The sequence below is a fragment of the Amphiura filiformis genome, chromosome 3 (genome assembly GCF_039555335.1).
Source record: "Amphiura filiformis chromosome 3, Afil_fr2py, whole genome shotgun sequence".
NCBI classification, from domain to species: Eukaryota; Metazoa; Echinodermata; class Ophiuroidea; order Amphilepidida; family Amphiuridae; genus Amphiura; species Amphiura filiformis.
Window position 1 is genome coordinate 45451395 of NC_092630.1, and position 27693 is coordinate 45479087.

Below are 27693 nucleotides of genomic sequence, written 5' to 3' on the forward strand. Positions count from 1 at the left end.
ATGTCACTTCTTTGGGTAATGTAAGTTTGGCAAGTATTGGCATTTAAAACAGGATTATGTTTATTTATCTATCAGCACATATTAAATACTGTACTCATATGTCAAACATCTGCACATCACATTAAATGTTTAACATACCTTATCAAACATGGCTTACGAAGAATATTGTACATACAAACATACATTCCCATTCCATATACCGCTGACAGAACGATCACAACCATCTATATAATTATTTAAATGTTAGGATAGATATTTTATTACATTAACACGGGAGAAGGGGGGCGGCTAAAAACCGAGTAATCACCTATTCCTGGGTAATCACATATGCACAATACCGGTAAATTACCGAATATATAGAACACTCCCGGAGAACACTACTCGATACTATGAGTGACTGACGGCGCCCTCTTCATATTATATTTTTGGTAGAGCGGAATGGCATGCAGTGTGTTTATTTCTCCAGCTCTGTGATCGATATATATAAGCAAATATCGGATTTATAATTTCAATTGAAACATATCAACTAAAGAATATACAGAAGGCTAGTGAGATTGTAAGCAATAATGCTCTATCGTGGGTTAACGCTTTTTGCATGGGCGCTCGTGTGTAAAGCACCATGTCAGTTTTATAGTGTTCTGTCAAGGACAGACACAGATTTATACCAAGTTACGCCGATTTTGTAGTACTCGGCGAACATTTGCAATTTGACAAATGGCTGCAATGTCTGAACCAACGGAAAATACTGTCTTTACAGCGAATCAGTCTTACAGTTTACAACGTACCTTGAAATTATTCACACGGTATGTTCTACCTGTAATTGTATGGGTTATATACCTGTGTTTGGGATCACTTATATTTATGACAATCGAAGGAGAAGGCGCAGATTTTAGGCGTACAGCGGTGATGCGTTTACAACGGGAGTTATCCATCAAACTATCAAATCTTTCTGACTATCTGACCAATAATTGTGCCAATGCATCCGAGCAAGTAAAATTAGTGGATGCAATAGAACTTAAACTGACGAACTTATTAGATCAAGCTAACTTTGGGCCAACTGCTGGCCGTGGACTTTCTGTTCATCATTGATATTTTGCCTTACAGTGATCTCAACAATAGGTAAGTGTTTATCAATGACATTCCAGTAAGAGATAAGATTAATTAACAGTGCGTACTCAAACTCGGACTCAAAACGTGTAGTAGCCAGTAGTGTGATCACCAAATAGTCAATGAAAAATGTTACCAAATGAAAATTAGATCATTCAAATTATCATTATTTACGAAAAGAAACACAAAGTGATTGCAAGAAAAAACTGGTATCATTTCTTGTTTTATAAATCCTGGGATTCAAAACTACGGCTGAAAACTTTGCTTGCTTGTTACAGTAGAGCTCAAGACGTTACTTTAAAATAGGTCAGAAACAGATATATATGGACATGAATCAACCGTTTAAATTTTTAATACTATATAGGTCCCCTAAGTGAAATTTGATTTCTTGTACATATTTATGCGTCCAGAATGTACAGTTTATGATCTGTTATACAATTAATCTACAAATATTTGGATCTTATGTTAAATATTGATGCGTCAGGTTCATCCATTGTCAATGAAAACTGATGGGTGCCATTTTGATACAGGTTCTATGCGTGTCTGATCAAAAGTCGAAATCGGCATTCCAGCTTTCTTAAGGTTAAATACAAGTGATTTTCAAGGCTTGATTCCAGAGGGGCGTAAGTTAATAATGGAAACAGCCATGCAGAAAAGAAGGAACTCGCGCGTACAATAGTGTATCAATCTGAACTAGGGCCACGGACAAACCGCGGCTCGTGAGTTATCCCATATGTTGCAGGGATAGGGAAGGGGCGACCATGATAGGACCATATGGGCTGAGGGAGGGGGTGATTGTGGGCAGCCGTTTTCGGCAATTTTCCTTTGGATTTTCAAAATTTTCAATTTTTAAAATTATCCTGGATGATATCTGTCGTGAAATAATTCAATGCTTCTATAGGCTATAATAGGCCTAGTATGCCTATTTATACCCTGATTATGCAATATATAGGCCTACAACAATAACTACAACAACAGTAACAAAACCAATAACCAATATTTTGTTAATCTAATTTGTAAAAAATATATTCATAGGCCGCGCCTATTAGACTAGTATAGCCTAAAAATTCCTGAATTATATAATGAAAAAAAACCGGGCAAAAACAATCAATCGCTGCGCTGCAGTCAGAAAGAAAGAAACGAACAAGAAAAAAGAAAAAAGTGAGAGAAAAAAGAAAATAAAATAGATGGAATGGACCACATAGGGACTCGAACACGTACCAAAGTTTTCCAGCTCAAAACTATAGTATTATATAGTCAAACGTGAGTCCAGCGCGCTAACCGATTGAGCTACTGAGTGACCTGTGAAATCGATTGATCTCAAACTGACTATTATATTATGGAACAGTGCATACCAGGCTCTTATGATAAACAATCTCATCACCGCTGTAAATGTCGGAGGTATCGATGGCGAAAAACCTCGATTTTTGCAAAAGTAGCTTAAATTTGGAGTGAAATTCAAATGGTAAAGGAATCGACATACTTTTGAGAAATAATGTAGGCAGTTAGAAATCACAATTAACGTTCCACAATCCAGATATCGATAATGTAACATAACAGTGTTTTGTGGTACAAGATTCTCGAAAAATTGTTCCCAAAAACGGGCTAATACAATTTAATCGGTATTGTATTTGGTTCTTCCCCATGGCAACATTATTTCTTTGGTCGATTTGTAGTACAATACAAAAAAGGAGAAAACAATCACTCGGCGTGGTTTTATACGGAGCGAATATTTGAAAAAAAAACTGCATGGAACGTGTTTTTGATCTTGTGAACATGGTGCGTAAAAATGATTTAAACGAAGGATTTTCAAACGGATCCTAAAAATTTGTATAAAAACACAAAAATAATGTTAAGATACATCCATGCACCAACATTTGACTCACTGCGATATTTGATTGCTGAGAAAACGCGGTTTTAGAGAACAACTTTATACGTCTTTTATACGTTTTTTATACGTTTCTTCGTGTAACCTTAAGCGCAATCAATATGCATGACTTCAGTCTTGAGAGTAATCCATATAACATTATTAAAAGAGATTTACTCATGCAAGTTATTAAAAAGTATCGAAGTTTTTGGTCAGATATATCAAAATAAATGCTGCGTTTTCTGCTTCATATATTTTTAATCAGTCCCTAAAGCTGAATATTGATCGTCTATAAGCCTTTGTTGGGTATCACTCCCAGTGTATTGTTTAAGCGTATTGACGCACTGATTGAGGATTGATTAGATTTCGATGAACTAGACTTCTCTCTTTTATTTCCTTTTGACGTTCTGTTTCACTTAAGCACAGTCTCACTCCTTTTAACCTTTGACAACTTAAAGTTGTTAGTTGCTTTGTTTCTCTTTGTATACTTGTATAAAAATACTCCTCATCGTAATTTGTCAATCAAGATAATCATGCTTGACATAATTTGTGATCAAGTTCGACAGATACCTGGCAGCCACTTCACGTTGTTACGGGTAATCGATCAGCAATTCTATGCAATTTATTTAAATGGTGCGTCTGAAATAACGTGGGTGGTAAATAACGGTACATCGAAAGCTAAAGTGTGACTTTTGTGTTATCAGCTACTCAGTCACACACTCACACCCGTGGGCTGTATGAGAACAAAAGGTACCTCTCGGCCAAGTAGGCGCTTTCACGTAACTTTCGTTTCATCACTTATTGACAGTAGCCTGCCTTGTAAAATGTTGACACGCTGTCAGATCAGTTACCGACTTAATGGCGGAAGCCTTTTGTTATGAACAAAAGGTACCTCTAGCTTGTCCTCAAATCAAATCGGCACAAATGAACAATGCGTTACGTAATCTATTGCCGCTCGACGATATACTAGCTCCATGGATTGCAGACATGTACAGGTGATGAGTGCAACCTTCTTGTAGAGCAGCGCGATATATTCCCCGGTTTTATTCTGAGCTCACCGATCGAGTGCTGAATAAATACATCGCCTGCTTGTGTATATTGAATCATTGAATCAGTGACGTACCGTATAAACTGTATGCATATCGCTATTCGTAGTACGCCTTGTTTGTAAATCCCATCACCTGCGTGTAGCTCCGCCAATAATCATGATAAATAATACGATTGGCGAGATTACACACGCATTGTAGGCGCTGTGCGTCGACTTGACGCATAAACTGTGTGTATATCGCTATTCGTCTTATACGTCTTGTCTCCCGATAATCATGATAATAATAATCGGCGAGCTAAATACACGCATTATAGGTGCTGGAATGAAATACCAATTTTCTTCGTTTTACCTCATTTGTTTGTGAAAACTAACATTTAAATACGAATCTATTTTTATGCAAATCACACATTATTGCTTTAATCCGATTATTACATCACTTCTACAGCGAATAGAGTGTTTGATATTGAGAGAAATGTTTAGATGTATAATGTATATTTGCATTTTCTCGAGACCTACAATTTATCAGTTACTCTTCATTTGTACGTTTATTATACTGCGCCAATAAAGTATCCTTACACTTGGAAATATAATCACAATTTCCAAACTGAATATTGGGGTAAATTTTTTTTTAAATATGCACTCTATAATCCTGCACATTATGACACCACATTGAATCCAATGTGACTTCAAGAAGCAAAGTTACAAGCATTTGATTAGACGAAAGTCCAATTTTAAAGTGACAAACTGGTCTATTCAAAACTCCACAGACTAGACATCTGGTGGTTTGAGAGTGAAAACTGAAATAAAAACTGCTTTAAATAACGCTTCATTGAAGAAACTGTGTTGTCTCTTTGTTGCGGCTTGTTGGAATCTGTTTGCGCCTTGTATAGGCCAGTTTATCACTTTTAAAACTGGACCTTCGTCTATTCAATTGCTTGTAACTTTACTTCACATTGGATTCAATGTGGTGTCATAATGTGCAGGATTAGATAATGCATCTATTGAAAAAACAAATTTACCCCAATATTATATAGTTTTGAAATTGTGATTATTTTTCCAAGTGTAAGGATACTTTATTGGCGCAGTATATATAGCTACGAAAATCTTGGTTCAAACAACGGATATAAAGTGCAATTAATATCTACAGCATTATAAACTTTTATAAAATATGAAAATGAAAATATTAAAATATTAAAAGGCATTAATATTTTTCATATTTTTGATATTTAACACTAACAGTCATCGAAGAAAGTTTGTAAATCTAATGATATTGTATTTTTGTCTTCTATCTCGAGACTCTTTTGCATTAAATTCTTATAAGAAGATAGTCGCTTGCAATTCTTGTCAAAGTTAGTGTTTTTATTGCATACGATAGATGATTGACGTTGTACTGCTCAACGTATATTAGCGTCAGCTAACATATCCGATACAAGTGTTTGAGATATTTCGAGAAGGTGCAAGTGTCATATTTGATTTTGCATGGTTAACGCCGAATTATTTTCTTCAATTAAAGCTTCTGGCACTAAAATATCACGTGAAACACTATGCACACTTTCCTTGAATGCTGAGTCAAATCCTTAGGCCTACTTGAAATTCTACAAAATAGTTGCATTGATCCATGCACCCCTCTAGAAACATTTCATTGTTAGATTCTAAATGAATGATGATATAGAAAGCCAATCGGAATCTTTATTGCCATCGGTCTTACACTTAGTGTGTATTCGATATACGATATTGGCATTTAATAAAACTGTTTATGTGATTACTTCATCAACATGCAAATCGTGGTTTTTGTTCGTACTTAACCCAAGCACAGAGCTTCACAAAGTTTACGGTTGTTTGAGGTGATCATTTATCAATTTTTCTAACCAAACATTATATAATGTTCAATTCTAGACCTGGACAATACCAACAGCTATCACACTAATATATACACAAATTTTAGCTATATATATTATAGATTTTCGTTTCTAAATTTATTCATCTTTTTATGCTTTTTTGTGGTATTATTTATTCTATAAACTGTACATTTGTGTCAAAATTGGGGGCGCTATTTGCATATATTTTAAATTTGAATTAGCCAAATAATATGACTTATTCCTTACATTTCATGACAAAAAATTTTAGAAAATTTCCTTGCAATATGTAAGTCATTTTTCTGATGTTCTAATAATATTATACACGTGTCTACCCCTTGTAAAGATGCAAACAAGATTTAAGATAAATAGCGCCATCATTGTTCAACTTTTCTTTAAAATGACTCAGTTTTACATGCCATCAAACAACTGTGAGTTAGATTAATAAAACAATATTGCAATCACATTAACACCCTGGGAGGGAGGTAACACCATGGAATACATCATTAAGCTTACCCGGTCACAGCCCAGCAATAAATATAGTTACTAGTTGTGGCCTAGTTACTTTTATCTGTAAGTTAAATAAATGAACACATTCAACTATCGTCAATTTAAATTAAGCTTTCAATTTTAAAGCGATCATCAAACGAGATGAGTTAGTGAAAAAATCTAGATCTTCAATACGAAAGATCAAACAAATCGTCACTCTGCTAGGATAATTGATACTAAGTCAATTTGTGTCATTTTAGAACAAAGTGCAAAATATTAAATATGGTTCAAACATGCATCAGTAACGTAATCACCCTGATTATTTCTACGTATTCCCTTCAATTATAGTGCGCACTGAGACTATTTAGAGACCGTGACAAAATACTAGGCTGATTATATCTGACAGAATTAAATCATTTAATGGAAACTCAATATACTAGTAGCACTTAAATGGATTCATTCAGTAAAACGTTCCTGTTAACTGCACTTTCATGGACTGCTTTATTGGCCCAATGATATGAATAAATCAAATCACAGCATGGTTTTGTTTTTGACCAACGATCTATATAATGTACCCAAATGGTTAATTTTCAGTGACATAGTAATGGTTCACTCACCTTCATCAGAAAATCCTATCTCAAAATTTGAATAACTTGAATATGACTTTTTGTACCCGATAAGGAGTCAAAGTGCCGATTTCTCGAAGTATGGCTAGTGGTCAGGCTTCCTAAGCCATCAGGCTTCAGCCCAATTAGACCTACATACCAGTGCTTACAATTTCACACAATACATCGCCTAGAAAGACAGATAAACCAATTAAATGGGTCCACATTGGGAGGTCTAGCCTACTGGCTTAGGAAGTCTGAAGTTTCGGGAAATCGGACCGTGTACAAATATTTAGGTTTTAATCATTTTTTTCTGGCAGGTTGGGGTTACTTGAGATCCTAGTGCATGGTTTGATCACAGGTTAACAGATTGCCAGTGTTTTTCAAGGTATCATTGACTTATGGTCACGAGCATGACAAGGGCACAAACGGTCACTTTACTAGAAATGCTGCGAGATGGAATTATTATATTTATTTCAACTCAGTTTTTAGATGATTTAATTCAGTAAATGTATTATGATGTGTTTTGAAAATATTTATGCGTTTGACTCGATGATAAACCATCGTCTTACTAAAGGCCCTTAATTAAGTAAATAAAGCTATCAAAAATCACTTGGGCTAAACATAAGACCAGAATTTTGCGCTCAGTTTAGCGAGAAAAAATAACGCTACCACCTTACCTGTGGGTAGGGTGAACGATCAAAAAATGTTGGGTACGGGATGATACCGGGGGATGATAAGAGCAACATGACCAAACCAATCTTGACATCAGATCTGTTATTTGTTCTCATCGTATTTTTTCGACTCTGATACTTATTATTTATCCGCGGGTTAAGACGAAGCTTTAGTTGCAGATGTAACACTGCAGTTTGTTTTCCTTGCTAAGTGCCGGGATCTTAGGTTACGCGCAAATAAATCGTTATTGTTATGTTATCTCAATGTTTTGAAATGAGATGTTGCCTTTGAGATGCCATTTGAGAGTCACCGCTTACAATGCTAAAGAGCAAATCGTTGGTTTCTCTAATAGCTTCTTATTCTCAAAGTAAATGGTTCTATCTGTAACTAAGGCAACTTTGTGTCAGTTGTAAAAGTTGCAACTTCTTCGATGCTTTTATATTAGCCTATATCTTTCTGCATGGATAGTTTGATTGAAAGTAAAGAAAGATTAACAGATAAGATAACTTGCATCAAGTAAGGGCTGTTTGGAAGTTATGGCGACCTACTTCCTGCTCTTGTGATTCTTGTATTTACGTAAATACATCGTGTGAAAAGAGAGCAAGGTACACCTACTTGATGTGGGGAAACAAGTAAAACACACAACGGGACAATGAAACAAACAACTCTCTGATGCCATACTGACACTCGTGTTCATGAAGTGTGCGAGGGGCTAAAAACTGTTCTTAAACTGCTAAAAAGCTGATATATCCAGAACACTGGTGTTTCAAAATAAAAATGCCAATGGTGTCATATTAATTCTCAGGTGTTCAAGATGTTACACATTTGTAGGCGCGTTCGATGTGTTCAGTGAAACTGTTGCAGCATTTTTATAGGCCCAGGTGATAAAATATGTGTAATTGAACTGCTTCCACAAAATGAGAGTAAAGTCGCAAATTGGTAGTTTCGAGACCTCCTGGCTGCTGAGTTGGTGTTATTTGTTTGATGCACACATGTGCAAGCCATTAGTATGTCCTCTGTATATGCCGGGATGTGAATGTTGTGCCCATTCACAAAGGACATACTACTGGCATACAGAATACCCCATTCCGAAAGACGGCATATTTCTTGCATGTGCAGGTGCGGGTCAAACAAATAACAACACTTCAGCAGCCAGGGGTCTCGACACTACTAACTTCCGACTTAACGTTCATTTCGTGGGGGAGGTCACATTAATATGATGTACTCTGTCGAGCAATAATCGTGAATGTACTCAGAATTAGCGTATTTTGTAACTTCATCTGCGTTCACAATAGAAAAACAGTTTGCGAGAGAGCTCTAGAGTGCACTGAGACTATTTAGAGATTCGTGAAAATAATACTAGACTGATTGTACCTGACAGAATTAAATCATTTTAATAGAAACTCGATGCACCGATAGCACTTAAATGCCGGGTTTAATCACTAAAGCGTTCTCATTAAACTGCACTTTTCAGAGCTGCTTTAAATCTGAGGTGATACTTAGATATTTTCGTCTCAGCTTTTAATGGCCTATGACATAAGGGGCTGTGCAATAATTATGAACCTTGGGGAGGGTAAAATTGGGGGAAGGGGGTTATTTGGCAAGCCGAGAGGGGTGGCAAGCAATTGTTTGGCACACATATAAGGGGCACCTTTTAAATAACGCGCTCTAAAAGGCTTAGGAAAACAATGCAGAAACAGAACAGGTTAACAGATTGCTAGGATTAAATTCACATTTTCAATGTGTGCTTGATTTATGACCACCAGGGTACGAATTAATGATCACCTTACTAGAGATGTTGTGAGATGATATCTGTTACATAAACATAGTTTTTCAATATTGTAATTTAGAAACGTATTATATGTCTTGAAAATGATTATGCTTTTCACTTGTTGACACGATGAAAACGAAAGAAGCATCGACTTACTATAAACCAGTCCAATCCCTTACATAATTTTCCGCCCGGTGTTACAAAATAATACGCCAGCATAGGTATTTGACTCCAGTAAGGCCTAAACATAGGACTAGCTATTTACGCTCATTTTAGCGAAAACTTTGAGGGGTGGTGAAGCCAGTAGCGTAGCCAGCAGGGGGGGCAGGGGGCAGAGTGCCCCCTGACAAAAAAAATGAAAGAAAAAGTGCCCTCTGACAAAAAAAATGAAAGAGACAATCAGGAGGGCAAAGGAAAAGAAAAGGGCAAGGAGCCCTTTTCTAGCAAAATTCAGGGCCAAAATAGTGTAAAATACAAAATTTTTCCGCGCTACGCGCGCACATTGTAACGATAAAGCCCTTTTGAAGCCGGATAATGGGCGAAAATAGTGTAAAATACCATTTTTTCGCGCTACGCGCGCACATCATCCCAATAAGGCCCTTTTCGGGAAGCTCGAAGACATACAGTCTCTATGTATTGTATGATGCAACTGCAATTTTTTTCGTCTGTGCCCCAAAAAATTTATTTTGCCCCCCCTGACCAAGAAAGCTGGCTACGCCCCTGGGTGAAGCCCAGTGATTTGTGACGCGGAGGGTCATGTGTCCAGTAAGCCAAAGTTGATAACCTGATGGACACGTCATGAAAACTAGTGTCCGATGCGTCTGATGTTTCAAAAGGTGTTCAAAAATTGATGCAAATTAATCTGGTCCTAGGGAATAACGACAGAAGTTTTACTCATTTTGGTTGGTATGGAACAATGTTGAAACAAGAAAGTACTATAAATATTAAGGAATATTTCCAAATTTCAAATACAAAAATTAAGCTTACCCTGGATCTTCTGATGACTGCACCGATGTCAACCAATGAACCAACAGAGCTAATGAATCATTATGTTCAACATCATTGGAATTATTTTAATATCAATGTAGAGGATATCTTTAGGTTCAAATGATATGACAGGTCGAGTATAAGTAATCATCAATATAACCAGTCTATCGTAGTCTTTCGTTTACTTAAAAACTTTACTTCGCCTTTATAAGCATGTCGTATTAGTTCACTAAGGTTTCGCTTAAAGTATCAGTGATGTGAAATAATTAATGTTGTATGATATACGAGCTGTAGGCCTGGCTGACAACTGTGAATTTATGAATACCGCTTCTCTTTGATGTGAAAGCTTTTATTAAAACACTAAGACATTCTTTCATGTTAGCTTCTCAAGCGCACTTACGGTTTATTTGTACGGGATCATCAACTCCAACATACATTTATCGGTGCGATATATCAGTATTGTTTCTGAGCCTCTATATAAGTAAATTAAATATCCGACAGTTTCTATTCAAAATGTCTTCAATAAATTTATAACATGAGAGCTAGTCGTGTATTTAATACATGAGAAGAATCATATCTCTATATGGCTGTTCAAATGAATTCTATTGGACGCGGCAATGAATAGTGTGTAAAATTTTAATAAATTAACCGAGATCACGACAGGATGTCAGGCATGCAGGTATTACAAAAAAAAAGTTAAAGTTGTAAATAGATTCTCAGCGAAAATTACTCAGGAATATATATATATATGTTGTAATGTTTTTAAATACCATGATTACGCGACGACGCGACGGTGACATACTTTTTCTAGGCAAATCCCAGCCACATGTAGTCAAGAATATTATTTCAAGATTAGAATACGCCTTTTCAGAGATAATCACCAGGAACAGACGTGTTAAGAAATAAGTTACAATACTTGTCCTAGTATCTCATTGAGTGCAATCGTGCAACCCATGTGGTAAGAAGCACGATCCTGAAAAAAATGAATGGTTTAAGTATAAAATACTTAATTTTGAAGGATATTTGGTGCTTGCGTTAATTTGGGATGTATTATACAAAAACATTGTTTCCTTACATACAAGGTAATAAGTTTCTCAAGAAATGCAAATGTTATCCACTGTTTCACTAACATAACAGACAAACCATTAAAGCGATTAAGGGTTATGATAGGGGCAAACTTAAAATACAGGTAACTGGAGAGGGGAAGGGACGAGTTACCCCCAAATCACAGGTAATGTGTATTTATTTTGGTTCATGTTTGTTAAATTTTGGGACTTTTCCTAAATTTGATATTTTGGGTGATATTTCAAGATAGCGACATGTCAAAGGCAAATCTTTGGGCTCATACTTTGCTATTGTTAATACAACTCTTTTCCGCATACCTACGTTACCATTCGTTTGGGTGATTTACTAATATTATATATTTTGTGATTGCATTTTGGCGTTTTTAATGCGTTTTTAGCTTACCGTGAAATTACGCTGGTATCTGAACAGGCTCCTTTTAGAATTTATGTCTGATGGTCGGCTTTTGCAAACAACAGAATGCAGATTGGCTCGGAATAAATGTCGTATTACTCTAGGTGGGTTTCTATACGGTATGATTACTTTGAATTAATTATAACAACATCAAAATTTACCTCTGGATACAGGGTTTGTGGCTGCGTTCGGAAAAGCTGTAGTCTTCGACGCCGTATCAATATCTCAAAAAAGGGCACGACTAGCGAGTATGTTTTATATTTTTAGAGACAAATAATGTCTCTAAAGGCCTTCCGTCCCGATCTGCAGTGTTTTTACATTTCGGAAAAGGTTGCACAACCATAAATCAATATTAAAAGTCAAAGAAATTGGGCAGATTTTGTGAAAAAATTGTGTCAGGTATTAAATGTAGGCTTGATTCCAAACATCTGGCCAAGATTGAGAAAGATTATGTGTTTTTATCCAGATTTTTAATGTATTTCCTATAATCACAATTGTCACTATTCTGAAAATGGGATGAAAAAACTTGATAGTCTTCACGGTCCAGTAGTTCGAAAATTCAATGGTCACCAATATATTTCTTTTTGTTTGTTTACTTGCTTGTTTGTTTGTCTTTCAGGAAAATATTGCTTCGAAAAATTGAGTCGCTTCATAAGGTAGCTAGAGCCATTTCAACAGAGGTCATTTTGTACACAAAGTATAGAGAAATTTATAAAACTAAATTTGATGTTTTATTGGGGTGCGAACCTTATTCTTCGCATCGCAAAAGTTTTAGCATACCAATTCGCCAAACTCATTAATTTATTATAGATAAACAAACAGCGGGCATTGAACTGATAAAAAGTACCTATGAAAAACACCAGTGTATTTCAATATAAGTAGATATACTACTTAATTCACATAGGTGAACTTCCATTTAATAATCTGTTTCAAGTACTGGGAGTATTAATAATGTCACGTGTTAATTATGATATTGGTTAACTGGTGCAAAAATCCCGTCACCTGTTCTAAACTGTTGGTTTGTCTGGGATGTTGACGGCTTGATATATTTATATAGCATAACTATGATAGCGTAAACGAGACACTGCCAACGTTTGATTTTTCCTCCGGACGTACAACGTGTAGGAAAATAAAAACGACGAGAATGGCACACAATGTACACCAACATAAATAAATAAAAATAATATGCAATACTGATGTGATTATTATTACGTATAGTAAGAGTGATATTTATTCAATTATTTATTTAGTTATTTATTAACTTTTTCGGTCGATCCTTCATGTAATTATTTCGTGTAAGCTAATCCTAACCCTAACCCTAACCCTAATCATAACCCTAATCCTAACCCTAATCCTAACCCTAATCCTAACCCTAATCCTAACCCTAATCCTAACCCTAAACTAACCCAAACCTTAACCCTAACCCTAATTTCGTGTAAAATCACATGAAGGAATAACCACTTTTTCCGATGTTTCACTTACTTCTGCTACAAAGATTCGCTCTTCATTTTATATTAAACTCACCAGTGTCTAGACAGGAAACATGGATGGATTGGGGCAATCAAAGGATAGGATATCGCTCTCTTCCTCATCCCATACAAAATACCAGCGAGGCTTGCATTGTATTCGTTTCAAAGCACTTAACTTTCTAAAATGGTGTTCCAATAAAAGCAGTAATATCCCTAGCCACAACATGTATGTACATCCAATATTCACTCAATTAAGGATAAGAAATGGTTAGACTTTGTCCAGTAGTAGTTATTGATGAAATAGCTCAGTGCTAAATAGCGTACATCCATCACTATCATCAAAAACATATAAAAATCCAATTGTGAGTAAAGCAAGATCGCTGACATTAATAGATTCTTATCTCACGGTATTCCAGGATTTGGAAAGTATACAATAGTGGCATCTTAGATGATTCATTAGCGGTAATAATGTGGTTTTGTTTTGTTTCCTATGACTTTAAAAAAAATGTAAAATGACATTTTGCTAAATGATACGGATTAATGTTATAAGCATTTGATAATTATTTTATTTGAATAAGTTTGGTCAGTAATAAAAATTGTAATGAGATTCGGAAAGCACGTATTGCTGTTTATTTTACTACATTCAACAGGCAATAACAGGGTGCGGATATACACGATAAAAATTGTGTGGGTCGCATGAGAAAAGAAGAACCATTACCCTTTGCACATGCAGAAAGATTCCCGAAAATTCAAGAAATCTTCAGAAAACCATTTTTGCTTTTGCAGTTAGAGAAGAGGATTCATCAGATTGCCGACAGATCCTCTAGTGCTCTCCGGAGAGGCCAAATCATAACACTTGACTTCCTGGCGTGTAGTAAACATGATTCTGGAAAGCAAAACGATACGAGTATACACAGAGGATGATTTAAGCACTTCCCAGAGTGAACATGACACCACTGCCCGCCCACTGCATACACACGTGCATGGTTAAATTTGAATTTGGACAGATATATTTACAATAAAAACACCTTCAAAAGGTTGGTCGATTTCACATTTTATGTTTTCTACAGAAGGTGTGAATTATCCTTCATGCATACATCACTTTAGATCTAAAATCGACCAAGTAATGACGACACACGGGCAATTCTAAAACAACATCTTTTGCACAGAGTTCAATGGGATTTGAAAAGTAAAGTGGCAGTTCAAACTCTAGTGATAACACTTTTACGGTGCATGATGGGGCTTCCTTAAATCATCCTCTGGAGTATACACGTGATTCTGGTTTCTAAAAGATTTTTTTTATGACACAAAAATATTTATCACGGTTGCTTTTCGCATAAAGAGCATAATAAACGTTTTTATTCTTGTATTATCGGTTTAGTCAGATTTGGCGGTATATGTGACTGTCAGTCAATGTAGATTTGTGCCATTTTCTGTCTTTTATTGATAGTTTGAGCCATTCAAATGAAAACAAAAGCTTCTTATTGGGTCCGTCTCGTACACCTTTGTAAAAATAATACATTACTGTGTTCGTTGAAGCATATTCCATGTAGGAAAATGCCTTATGTATAAACTCATTTTCGCCAAAAATAGGTGCTTGTTGCAAATGAGTTCTTATATATTTCTTATTGTGTCTTTGAAATTACATCACAGGTCAACAACATTCTCGGATAGGAAGCACTCAAGTTATACATGTATATTTCTTTTAAAGAGAGCATAATTGAAGCATACCCCATGAAATGAAATACCATTATGTGTTATTCATCTTTGCTGTCCAAATAAGTACATGTTCCACATTGTTTCTTATATATTTCTTGTGTCTTTATAAAATCAAATTTCAACGAGGCAAGAACAGATGCATGTTATGTTTTAACATAGATCATAATAAGAGGTTCATTAACCAGAATAACCGCTGGGGATGTGTCAAAACAATGCAGTCGTTCGAAATATATACTATGACATATTTGATGGAGCAGCTTTCAGCTGGAAGGGGAAGGAATAATAAACATCAAAATCGATTGTGAATGAATGCGTGCAATGACTTCACAAATATCAATAAAATGAAATCATATAACTTAAAGAGGAGGATGACAAGGATGTCATTGCATAAGATTTGCCCCTGTCACAGGCACAGCGATCACAATTATACGGCAACACTATGAACAGTAATGAGATTCATCAGGTAATGATAGATTTATGGATGAGCGATCACGAAATTAAAGTTTAGAACAAACAGACAACTCAATTCAAGTGTGTCTATATGAGATGGATTTTTGTTTAAACATAATACATAAAATACGACAAATTAAGTTACTCTTTATGCCACGAAATTATCTCACATGCAAGCTCATCCTTTTCTACTTTTGCCGACAAGTATAGCCTGTTGTTTCCGAGTGGGCGTTGAAGGATAAAAAGGTAACCTTGAAGGTTTGAAGAAAAACAGAGTATTTCATATAGGCAGTGAAGACGATTTCATTACCTAAGTCTTGCGTCTAGAAGACTATCACTTATTTGATAGTTTTACATTACTCGTTGCTTTTGATAACGTCATGTGACAAGATGCTTTTGGTTAACCTTTTGCAAAATTAGGCCATCATTTGTCAATGCTTTTCCAATTTAAACTTCTAGTTTGTCTTGGATGTTCACTGCTCGACCAACTTCTCTGCCGTTCTGGCCTATATCTTTAACATTGTATGATACAACAAGGGCTAACCATTAACCAGGTAAACAAGAAACGGACAAACTTTAGATTTCCCTCTCTTAATGTAGGTTTACAACAAAGATCTCGTTACACTTAACCAGAAGCAATGTCTGGAAGAAACAACGACTTAATAAGAACATTGCGGTCTATTGAGTTCGATAGATATAGTTAGATAAATATTATAATATTAGTATCTTAAAGGACTTCTTCATTTGATATGAATATGCCAGCATGTAGTGAGCTTCTTTAAAAAGTAACAGCAGCGCTCTATCTGATTATTGATTCTTTTAAGAAAAATTGCCTTTACTCACGTAAATGACCATATTATTACTCAAATGACGCAGTCGTCTTGTCGGGCGTCTTGTATCAGCCTCGAAATGTGCAAACTATATTTCAACATCAGCAGAACTCTTTGATTGTTCATGCTGTGTGCTTATTTACTGAATAGTGGGACAATCTTTCTCGAATCAAAAAACCGCTTCAAATAAAACGTTTGGGCCGAGCGATAAAGCACGTCATGCCAATATCCATTTGCAGGCAGATTGCACAACCCTAAGTGATTGTCATTGAAAAATAGTTGATCGCATTTGTTAAAAACAAAACCAGTATAATGCAATGGCCTTAGTGTAGTGTGTCATTGATGAACAACTTATGGGCTGCTGACAGCTACACTTGGCTTTTTACTTAGGAGGACACTGTTCTTTAAGCCTGATTATGCACATTGTGCGCACGATATGTTGTACATTCATTGAATGCCTTTTGAATGTCATTTTGAACAATACTCGAAACGCACACCTTGATGTCACTTTTGAGCAATGGTAGTTTGACCTTTCTGATAACAACGGCGTTTTCATACAAAACGGTGTCAATAGGATTATTTAATAAACAAATAACGATCCCATTTATCATCCATCTCTTAGCCTACTCGGCTACTTGTAACACCTCTGAAGTAATGTTACCGATACGATACCAGAAGTATTTGACCACATCAATCATATGCAGGTCAGTAAATAAATTCAGAAGGTCTCTACCACTACTAGAGAGCGTGTAGTGTTTGTATCTGTTAAGAGCGCATATGGGTTAAAGATCCGTCATATGTATCGTTTGTCGTTTGATGAATTGTGTACTCTTTATGGTCTCTGTGATTGTGAGAACGATGCGTTGATTTTACATGATTATAAAAATGACAATGTCATACAATATCTGTTTATGGTCAAGAAAGCATTTTCCTTAGTCTGGTATGCTACTGAAGCATTACTATGTGGTAAGAAGCACAATCCTAACAAACTAAATCGCTTAAGTAAAAAGTACTTAATTCTGAAGGATTTTGGAGACTAAAGTGGATTCTTCCATGCTACATTAATTTGGGATATGATTTATGATTGATGTCACTTTTGAGCAATGGTAGTTTGACCTTTCTGATAACAACGGCGTTTATATACATAAACACTGTTTCCTTACGTGTACACAGTAATGGGTTTCTCAAGAAGAAAGTTAAGATTTTTTTCCAAGAGTAATGCACGGTTGTTTGATGGGATCATTAATTTTTCACACAAACTTTTATATAATTTTCAATTCTAGATCTGGATAATAACAGCAGCTATCATACTGATATACACATATATTTTTTAAGCTATTTTAACGTAGATTTTCCTTTCTTTATTAATTTTTTTTTTTAATTTCTGCCTTTTGGTGGTGATTTTTATTGAATTAATTACAAATTTGTGTGCAAATTGAGGGCGCTTTTTACATATATTTTAAGTTTTTTAGCCCACTTATATGAGTTATTCCCTTCATGTCATGATAAAAATGTTAACAAATGTCCTTGCTATCTGTTACTCATTTTTCAGACGTTTGATGTTATTATACAAGTGTCTATCCCTTGTAAGATAAATAGCGCCATCAGTGTTCAACTTTGCTTAAAAATGAATACAGTTCTACATGCCATCAAACAACCCTGAATGCTTTTAATGGAGATCAGATACCAGCCAAAGAATCTGTTATAGCTGCATTTGCGTAATCTATTAGTTTTTCAGAGTAGCAATAATAAACATATATAACAGTCAATGGAAGAAGTACCTATGTACATTTTTGTGACAATCAGTCATTTTACAAGGGGTATTATAATATTTAAACAAGTAATATAATATTTAAACGTCGTGTGTTAGATGGACCTAGTATGAAGCGCAGAGGATTTTTAAAAAGATTTTAATCGCTTCAAATGTCAGTCTATCAGGTTAGTGAAACTCTTGATGCAATTGGCATTTGTTGCAAAACTCAATTTGTCCGACGGCTGTATAGACAGTGATTCAATTCAATTGATGTAAGCTTCCCAAGTGCAAACTAATGATGTAAACAAGCAGTGGGCGTTGACGGATAAAACAATATTACAAAATAACAAATAAATGTATTTCTAATATAAAGTACTTTTTACTGGATCTAATGATATGGTTAACTGGTGCAAAATCAGGCCATATCACCTGTCTCAATTTAAACTGTTAGTTTGTCTGGGATGTTGACGGCTTGATGTATTTATATAGCATAACTATGATAGCGCAAACGAGACACTGCCAACGTTTGATTTCCCTCCAGACGTACAACGTGTAGGAAAATAAGAATGACGAGAATGGCACAAAATGTACATCAACAGAAACCAAGCAACAAAAAATAAAACTCACTAAAAGGCATCAATCATTACACATACTGGAATTTTTTGAAGACATTAGGACTCAATAAACTCAATAAGAAAATTAAAAAATGCCTATGGCAACAGCTGCAAACCATTTTGGCTCATATCATTTTACCTTCTAATTTCTTAGATACCATATCATAAGGAAAAAGGCGTCGATAGCATAAAAGGACAACGATCCCATTTATCATCCGTACATTATCTTACTATCTTACTATAGGCTACTTGTAACAACTCTCGAGGAGTGATACGTATTCGATAAAGGGTGAGAAACAGACCATTACCGGTGTATCGTTAAGGTATGATGAGCTCGGAAGGCGAGACCCCATATATTGATGGATATTACAGTTAATCAACTAAACATCTCAAAAAAAGTAACTACCCCCCCTTAAATAATGGTCATTATTCAAAAATGAGCTATTGTATTACAAATCTGTAAAATGCGTTGGAAGCAGAATTTATTTCTGCGTATTTTGACACCTAAGACCGGATGGATTAGGACGATCAAAGGATAGTATATCACTCTCTTCCTCACCCCATACCTACGTACGCATTATTAGCGAGGCTTGCATTGTATTCGTTTCAGAGCAAAAAATAAAGTTCCAATAAACAGGAATATCCCTAGCCACAACATGTATGTACATCAAATATTCATTCAAATGGTTAGACTGCTAAATAGCGTAAATCCACCATTATCATCAAAAAGCATAATGTATTAAAAAATCTAATTATCTGCAAAGCATGGTCGCTGACATTAACATATTCTTAGCTCACGGTATTCCAGGAGAGTATACATTAGTGGCATTTTAAATGATTCATTACCGGTAGTAACGTGGTTTTATTTTGTTTCGTTCGACTATTTTTTAAATGTAAAATGTAACATTTGGCTAAAATGTAACATTCTACTAAATTAGATATGGTTATTATAATTAAAAGCATTTGATGATTATTGCAACGTAACTGGTGATAATGCAACTTTAGTAATTGAGCCTATATTAAATAATATACTATTATAAGAATATTTAATTGAAACATATATAGTTACTTAAAAAAAGGAGATTAACGCTGGTTCCTGACATAATCCACATTGAGAAGGCGATTGCTCATTCATGGTTATTTAAATTAAAAGGCTAAAAGCAGATGGGTTTTTACACAAAAAATATTTGATTGAAATCCCTCCTACTCGGCTATTTCTAAACGGTAAGCAGGCTTCCTTAACCTGTGCATTGAATTAGCAGTATTTCATTTTATTCTAACAATACTATAAAAAAACTTGACACCATGGCGTATTGCGTTGTTGTAGGATTGAATATAAATATGTAAAGAGTTTGAGTGTGGCCAACAACCCACTTGGTAGAACAAAAGGTAGAATTTTCCTGCAGTCGCTTACACACGGCTTCTTTTGATCGTCTATTGATACATATCGGGAATGATCCGTTCTTCCAGCCGGACTTTATTCCGTTAGTCAGCATCCAGCAAAGGATTTGGAATGATCTACTTAAGGCATGGGGTATGGGCGAACTTGAAGTACAGGTATCTGGAGAGGGGAAGCAACGAGTTACCCCAAATCACAGCGGCAGGTAGTGACTGGGCCGCCGAGTGCTAATATATATTTATTTTGGAAGGTTCGTGTTTGTTTTAAATTTTGGGTATTTTTCCAAAATTTGATATTTTTGGTGATATTTAAAAAAAAAAAAGCGACATGCCAAAGACAACTCTTTGGGCACATAGTTTGTTATAGTTATTGCAGTTCTTTTCCACATACCTACGTTACCATTCGCTTGGGTGATTTACTAATATTATATATTTTATATTTTGGCAATTTGGTGTTTTCAATGCGTTTTAAACGTATCATGGAATTAACGCAAATATCTAGTCACGCTGCTTTTAGAATTTTTTCCTGATCGTCGGCTTTTGCAGCAGGCAACATAATGCAGATTGGCTCACGATAGATGTCGTATTCCTCTATGTGGATCTATTGATAATAAAATTACTTTGAATTCTTTGTAACAAGATGATAACTTACCTCTGTTTATATAGGGTTCGTCGCTGTGTCTGGAAAAGCTGTAGCCTTTAGCGCCGTATCAATATCTCAAAAAAGGGTACGACTAGCGAGAATGTGTTCATATTTCCCGCATGAAAGCTTGCGTCAGCGCCTGAACTATACTGTTATGGATACGTTTGTTGCCCATTATCAAACATGTGCTGTGATTGGTGCTATCTCTTTGTACAATGCCAGAACCGAACAGCAAGCCGCCAATGACCGACCTTGTTACAGACTCTTAATCTGTTATCATGGTTAGAAAGCATACAGATACAAGACTTATTGGTTTAGCAGCTGGTTAATGCATAATCCGTCAGGGCACAGTACAGCAGTTTGACTATGTAGTGAAATACCCATTATTGATTAGGCGCGGATATTAAAAGTACAGCTCCTGCGCGTGTATAGCAGGAAATTATAAATATGTTTTGAATTTAGTAACTAAAATACTAACTGCATTCTGCATTATGTATTTATTTATTTACGGGTCCTATGCCTATTTATTAATTTGTTTATTTACTGACATTTGAATAACATCGTACATTAGATAATAATCAGTATTGATTTATTCTATTCAGCAATATCAAGGACTACTATCAAACTTCTCACAGCAAATAGCTAGTTGGCTTAGTGGTAATGCATTGAGTTTCAGAACCGCGAAGTCCCGGGTTCGTTTCCCAGCTCTGCCTAATTTTGTTCAAGGCTGGGAAAAATATCAATTTCTGAACTGATAACTTATTTGGCGCGCGATCTGAGCTATTCCTTTTCTGATGGCTGTGTTTCTTGCAGGTACACTCCCTCTGGAATCCAAACCAGGTTCCTGCCCATTACCCTTTCCTTAAACCAACGAGTTTTGTTGCTGTGGTAAAATGGTGTATAAGCGATACGTAAAATCCGTCGGTGGTACTTGTAAAACACTCACAATGTCAAAAAGCTGCAAAGGTGATTGGAATATAAACGCCACTTAAGATACTCTAATATTACTACTAAGAAGTGCTTGAAAATGCCATTCCACACTTGATCACATCCGATAAGTGTGGTCTATTTTTCTTTTTGTATTATAAAAACACCTTGAAGTACAAATTATTTGAATTTATGTGCATTTGATGCCCGAAGTAATAGTAGGATAACTATGCCGATAGGGAAAGGCAGGTGCGTAAATATTTGTTCACGTGCTCTGTCCTACTTTCACCTAACCTACCATATTGTTTTGTATTAATGTTAAGGGTTAAAGCTGCTTTAGGGTTGATATAGGGTTAGTGTTAAAAACAAAGGGAACAGTCTATCTGTGTTAGTTTGTACTGTTCCTTCTATTTTGTTAAAAACAAGCACATCAGCACATATACATCTTGGCGAAGATATTATTAAGATACTTCATAATACCTGACGATCTCGCAATTAATGTCTTCATCATGTTCATGGCAAAGTGAATCACTAAACCATAGTTTTATAGTCTTAACCATTGCACTCATAAAGGTTCTTGAAATTTCAGGAATTCTTTGGTGAACCAGACCCGCTTCTGCAGTCGTTTTTAGAGAAGAGCTTCATCAGATTGCCCACAGATCCTCTATAATTCTTTTCAAGAGTCATCTAGGGCTCATAGTACTTGATTTCTTAGCGTCGTAATCGTGCAAAGGCGTAAACATGATTTTTGAAAACAAAATGGTACGAGTATATACGTTGTGCTTGTCTCTATCTAAAATGAGCGTTTATTGCGTTTCGACAGTATTTTTTGTGGGACATGAGAGCACCTCAGACCTATCGAATTGCATTCTGAATACGAAGCATGTCTTTCTGATATCAAATAATTTTCATTTTTTGAAAATCACAATATAATACAAATTTTATGACAAATTATAAAAATTTGATATTTTTCAAATTTTTGATATATAACAGTCCTCGAATTAAATTATATAACTCTAATGATATATTCTTAAAGTGTATGTAGCAGGGAGGAAAAGCCGACGGTCAATTGAAAATTTTGACCTTTCATATGGAAGATATGGATTTTTTCCCAAAAAGACCTTATTTTTGTTTGGTGTTTTGGGAAAAAAAATCCATATCTTCAATACGAAAGGTCAAAATTTTCAATTGATCGTCGGCTTTTCATCCCACCTACATACACTTTAAGTATAAATCATCAGATTTATAAAGTTTACTTCAAGTACTGTTAAATATCAAAAATATCAATTTTAATGATTTGCCATAAAATGTGTATTAAATTGCGAATTTCAAAAATCAAAATTATTTGATATCAGAATGACATTCTTCGTATTCAGAATGCAATTCGATATGTCTGATGTGCTCTAATGTCCCAAAATAAATACTGTCCAAACGTTCATACCCCAGCCCTTAAGGACAGGACTTTTTTTTATGAAACAACGTACTTGTCACTGCTGCGTTTAATATAATAGTTGTTACACTTGTGTTATCAGTTGTTTCAGATTACGGTAAGATTGCGGTAAATGTGACTGTCAGTCAATGTAGATTTTTGCAATTTCCTGTCTAACAATGACAGTTTGAGCCATTTGGGTTAGTCTCGCACACGAAGTTTGTAAAAACAGGCCTACTTGTGTTCGTTGAAGCATACTCCATGTAGGAAAATGCATCTATGAAGTTCTTGCAAATGAGTTCTTATATATATTTTTATTGTGTCTTTGAAATTAAATCACAAGTCAAAAATTAGAGGACATGAAGCACTCAACTTATGTATTTACGATATTTGTTTTTTAAAAAGAGATCATACTTAAAGCATATACCCCATGTAAGAAAATACCATTATATGTAACTCATCTTGTTCCACATGATTTCTTATAATTATATTTCTTGCGTCAAATTACAACAAGTCAACAACAGATGCATTGGGGTTTTGTTAAATAGAGATCATAATAAGAGGTTCATTAACCAGAATAACCGCTGGGGATGTGTCAAAACAATGCAGCCGTTTGAAATATATACTTTGACATATTTGATGGAGCAGCTCTCAGCTTCAAGGGGAATGAACATAGTCAGGTCGATTATCATGATTATGAATGAATGCGTACAATGACTTCACAAATATCAATAAAATGAAAACATAACTTTAAGAGGAGGATGGCAATGATACTGGTTTCAATGTATAAGATTTGCCCCTGGTACAGCCACATGCAGTGATCACGATTATGTAATACGGCATCACCATGAGCAGTGATGATAATCGAAGGATGAGTGATCAAGAAATTAAAAATTTAGAAAAGACACACAACTAAATTCAAATTTGTCTATGAGATGGATTTTGTTTCAACATAAACGATCCTTTATGCGATCAACTTATCTCACATGCAATCTCATCCTTTTCTACTTTTGCTGACAAGTATAGTCTGCTCCTTCCGAGTGGGCGTTGAAGGCTGAAAAAGAAAACAGAATAAGACGATTCCATTCTCTTATCTGAGCTTTGGTCTTGTGTCTTGCAGACTACCACTTTTTTGATGAGTTTTACATACGAGCAATTTGCTCGGGCTTTTGATAATGTCATGTCATACTTTGTAAACGGGTGCAAAATCAGGCCGTCACTTGTCAATCCTTTTCCAATTTAAACTCCTAGTTTGTCTTGGATGTTCACTGCATCTCTGCCGTTCTAGCCTATATCTTTAAAATTTTATGATACAATAAGGTGTTTATCTAACTTAGGTAAACAAGAAGCGGATATCAGTTTAATTTCCCTATCAACGTATATCCTTACAACATGTTTAAAAGATGTCGTTACACTTTTAAAAACTTCATGCGGGTATGCCAAAGGCACGCTGAACCAGCTAGTGAGCTCTTTTAAAAAAGGAGAAGAATCGCACTGGAGACAATAATATCTGATTATTGATTATTCTTAAAAGCTCATTACTCAAATGACACAGTCCCGGGACGTAGTCCTGGACGACAGTTGGACGTGTCGTCTTGTATCTATGGATGGCGGAAACCTTCAAAATACGCCTAAGAATACGCCTAAGAATACGCCTAACCTTAGACGTCTAAGATGCAATCTTAGACGTCTAAGATGCATTCTTAGGCGTCTAAGATGCAATCTTAGGCGTCTAAGAAATTCGCGGTAGACTTAAATCAACGAATCACAGGACCAGAAATCCCAAACAACCAATCATCTTAGGCGTATTCAATTATTGACCAATGAAATCTTAGACGCCTAAGATTTTACACGCCTAAGAATTCTTACACGTCTAAGATTGATATTTTAGTGATGGACGGTATCACCAATGTGGTTTTCTGAGGACTTGCAGCAAAATTGATTAATTGGTTTGATTTTATTTTCGTTGGTTTGGTGTGCTGTTTTGGTGTGGCTAGTAGTAGTCAGGTATTAATGTTGATGAGCATGATGACGGCGACGACGACGACGACGATGATGATATGATGATGATGATGATGATGATGATGATGATGATGATGATGATGATGATGATGATGATGATGATGATGAAAATTAATACACAAACAACAAAGAGGATCAAACATGCCTAGCATATATTTATATACCTCCATGATTCTATTTTTAACATGGAAAATTTGACCTCTTGTCTTCTTGCACTTTGCGGACTGAAAATATGCATATCTGATCCCTTCAATAATATAAAAGACGATTTGACCTTGGCGAAAATATGTCACACGCTGTTCGAATTACAAAGACATAGTTGGTTGACCTTATAATGTGTGTGCAGTAATAACTTGACCTCTGAACGTATTGGATATAAACACATCATACCCTACACCGTCAGGTTAATTTTCTTGTTGAATGGAGGTATCGAGGTCTCTTAACTGTGTATTTTGGCTCAGTCATAGCATACGTGTTATCCCCTCCCATCCCATCACCCCTTTCTCTTTGGGATTGACGCGGGTGGCTATGGAGAGAAAAGGAGTTTATTAAAAACACGCCACCCAGCCATTGTTCGAAATATTCTCTAACGCACAGCGTCCGTTGTACGTTTTGATCGAATTTGCGATACCGTCCATCACTAGTCACGGTCAAATGGTCAATCTTAGACGTGTAAGAATTCTTAGGCGTGTACAATCTTAGGCGTCTAAGATTTCATTGGTCAATAATTGAATACGCCTAAGATGATTGGTTGTTTGGGATTTCTAGTCCTGTGATTCGTTGATTTAAGTCTACCGCGAATTTCTTAGACGCCTAAGATTGCATCTTAGACGCCTAAGAATGCATCTTAGACGTCTAAGATTGCATCTTAGACGTCTAAGGTTAGGCGTATTCTTAGGCGTATTCTTAGGCGTATTTTAAAGGTTTCCGCCATCCATAGTATCAGCATCGCAACGTGCAAAATACATTTCAATATAATTGGAACCCCTGTTTATGGGCTGTGATTGACGGCTACACTTGGCCTACTTTACTTTGAGAGTGTTCATAAGGATCTCAAACATCTGTCTTTAACCCCGTGTACCACATTCATTGAATGACTTTTTAATGTCATTTTGAACAAATTCTCATATCCCACAGGTTGAAGTTAAATTTTGAGAAATGGTAGTTTGACCTTTCTGATAAAAAAAAAACAGCGTCGATAGGATTATTTAATAAACAAAATAACGATTCTATATATTTATCATCCATCCATTTACCCTCCTATGCTACTTGTAACACATCTCAAGTAGTGCATCTGATGGATATTGCGTTCATTTTGTGCAGAGGTATTTGACCACATCAATCATATACAGGTAAGTAAACAAATCGATAAGAAGCTAGAAGAGTAGTAGTGCTGGAGAGCCTAAGGCCAATGTAAAGCCCATGTAAAGCATTAAAGATCAGAACGGGGAAAATCAGTCATATATTTTGTTTTATGAATTTTATACCCGCGACTTTGTACGCAGTATTGTCTCTGTCAAAAAACGTTTCAAAACGTAAAAAGACCCCAAAGTGTCAAACTATTTCCTGTGTGGCTTTTCACCGTTTCTGGTCCCATTTACATTGACACTGAAATTATAGCCTATTTGCTAATCGTATCAGGCACGTATCTTCCAAAGATGACACGGTCAGGTTACATTGCAGGGCTTATTTGCTAACAAGTTAGAAAACAAGTTAGGCTTAGCATTTTGTTACTGATAATAGATAAAAACGGTTATTTGCTATTTTTTTTCGTCTGGAAATATCTGCAAATTATATCCCTCGCAAATGACGTCGCGCCGTGAACGCCCTGTACGCACACACGCCAACGCACCCCCAATCGGTGTTCAGCACTGCGTACAATAAACCTGCTCACAACGCGATCATTTCCCGGATTCGGATTCGAGTGCCGCCACACTTTCCACACTATCCACACAAATGGATACGCATCCCAAAAGGTTGCATTAAAACGTTTTAATAGAATCCGCACTCGTGTGGAATCACCCAGCCAACACCAAGATGGATTGGGACAGTAACCGGATATCACTCTCTAACTCCTATCTAGCGAGGCTTGTATTGTATTCTTTTCAAACCATTTGAAATTCAATATCGAGGTTTCAACAAACACATTCATTTCCCTAGCCACAACAATGAAATGCACATCAAATATTCATTCAATTAAGGATGAAAGCAAAACTGGTTAGCATTTGTGCAATAGGGATTATGAAATGGATCTGTACTAAATAGTCCAAATCCATATCATCATACAACTAAATACAACAAACATAAATACGCATACATTTAGCTGTAAAGCGCGATCGCTGATATTTACAGATTCTTTATCTAGCTTAAAATAAAAATTGGACAGCACACATTTGTCTCGCATTTGTGCAGTGGTATTTTATAATTATTTCTACCTGTGTAACGGTGTTAACGTATCCATAAGTACCAGACTTGATTCCTGTTTATCAGGGACAGTCTGTGTAGCTCAGTGGTAGAGCGCTCGCTCGACAAGCGAGAGGCCTGGGGTTCAAGTCCCC

The 27693-nt window shown here is 35.8% G+C and overlaps 1 protein-coding gene across 4 annotated transcripts in view; it reads left to right on the forward strand.

The window, feature by feature from the left end:
* The window catches only part of LOC140148597 (potassium channel subfamily K member 18-like), a 93300-nt gene that overhangs the window by 29797 nt on the left and 35810 nt on the right, over nucleotides 1-27693 (forward strand). Inside the window, exon 1 of one of the 4 annotated variants that reach the window (XR_011858503.1) lies at nucleotides 601-1119. The exons of the other annotated variants lie outside the window; for them this stretch is intronic. The gene's annotated coding sequence lies outside the window, so the exon portion shown is untranslated. Of the gene's footprint in view, nucleotides 1-600; nucleotides 1120-27693 lie in introns of those variants that run through there. 4 annotated transcript variants of the gene reach the window in all.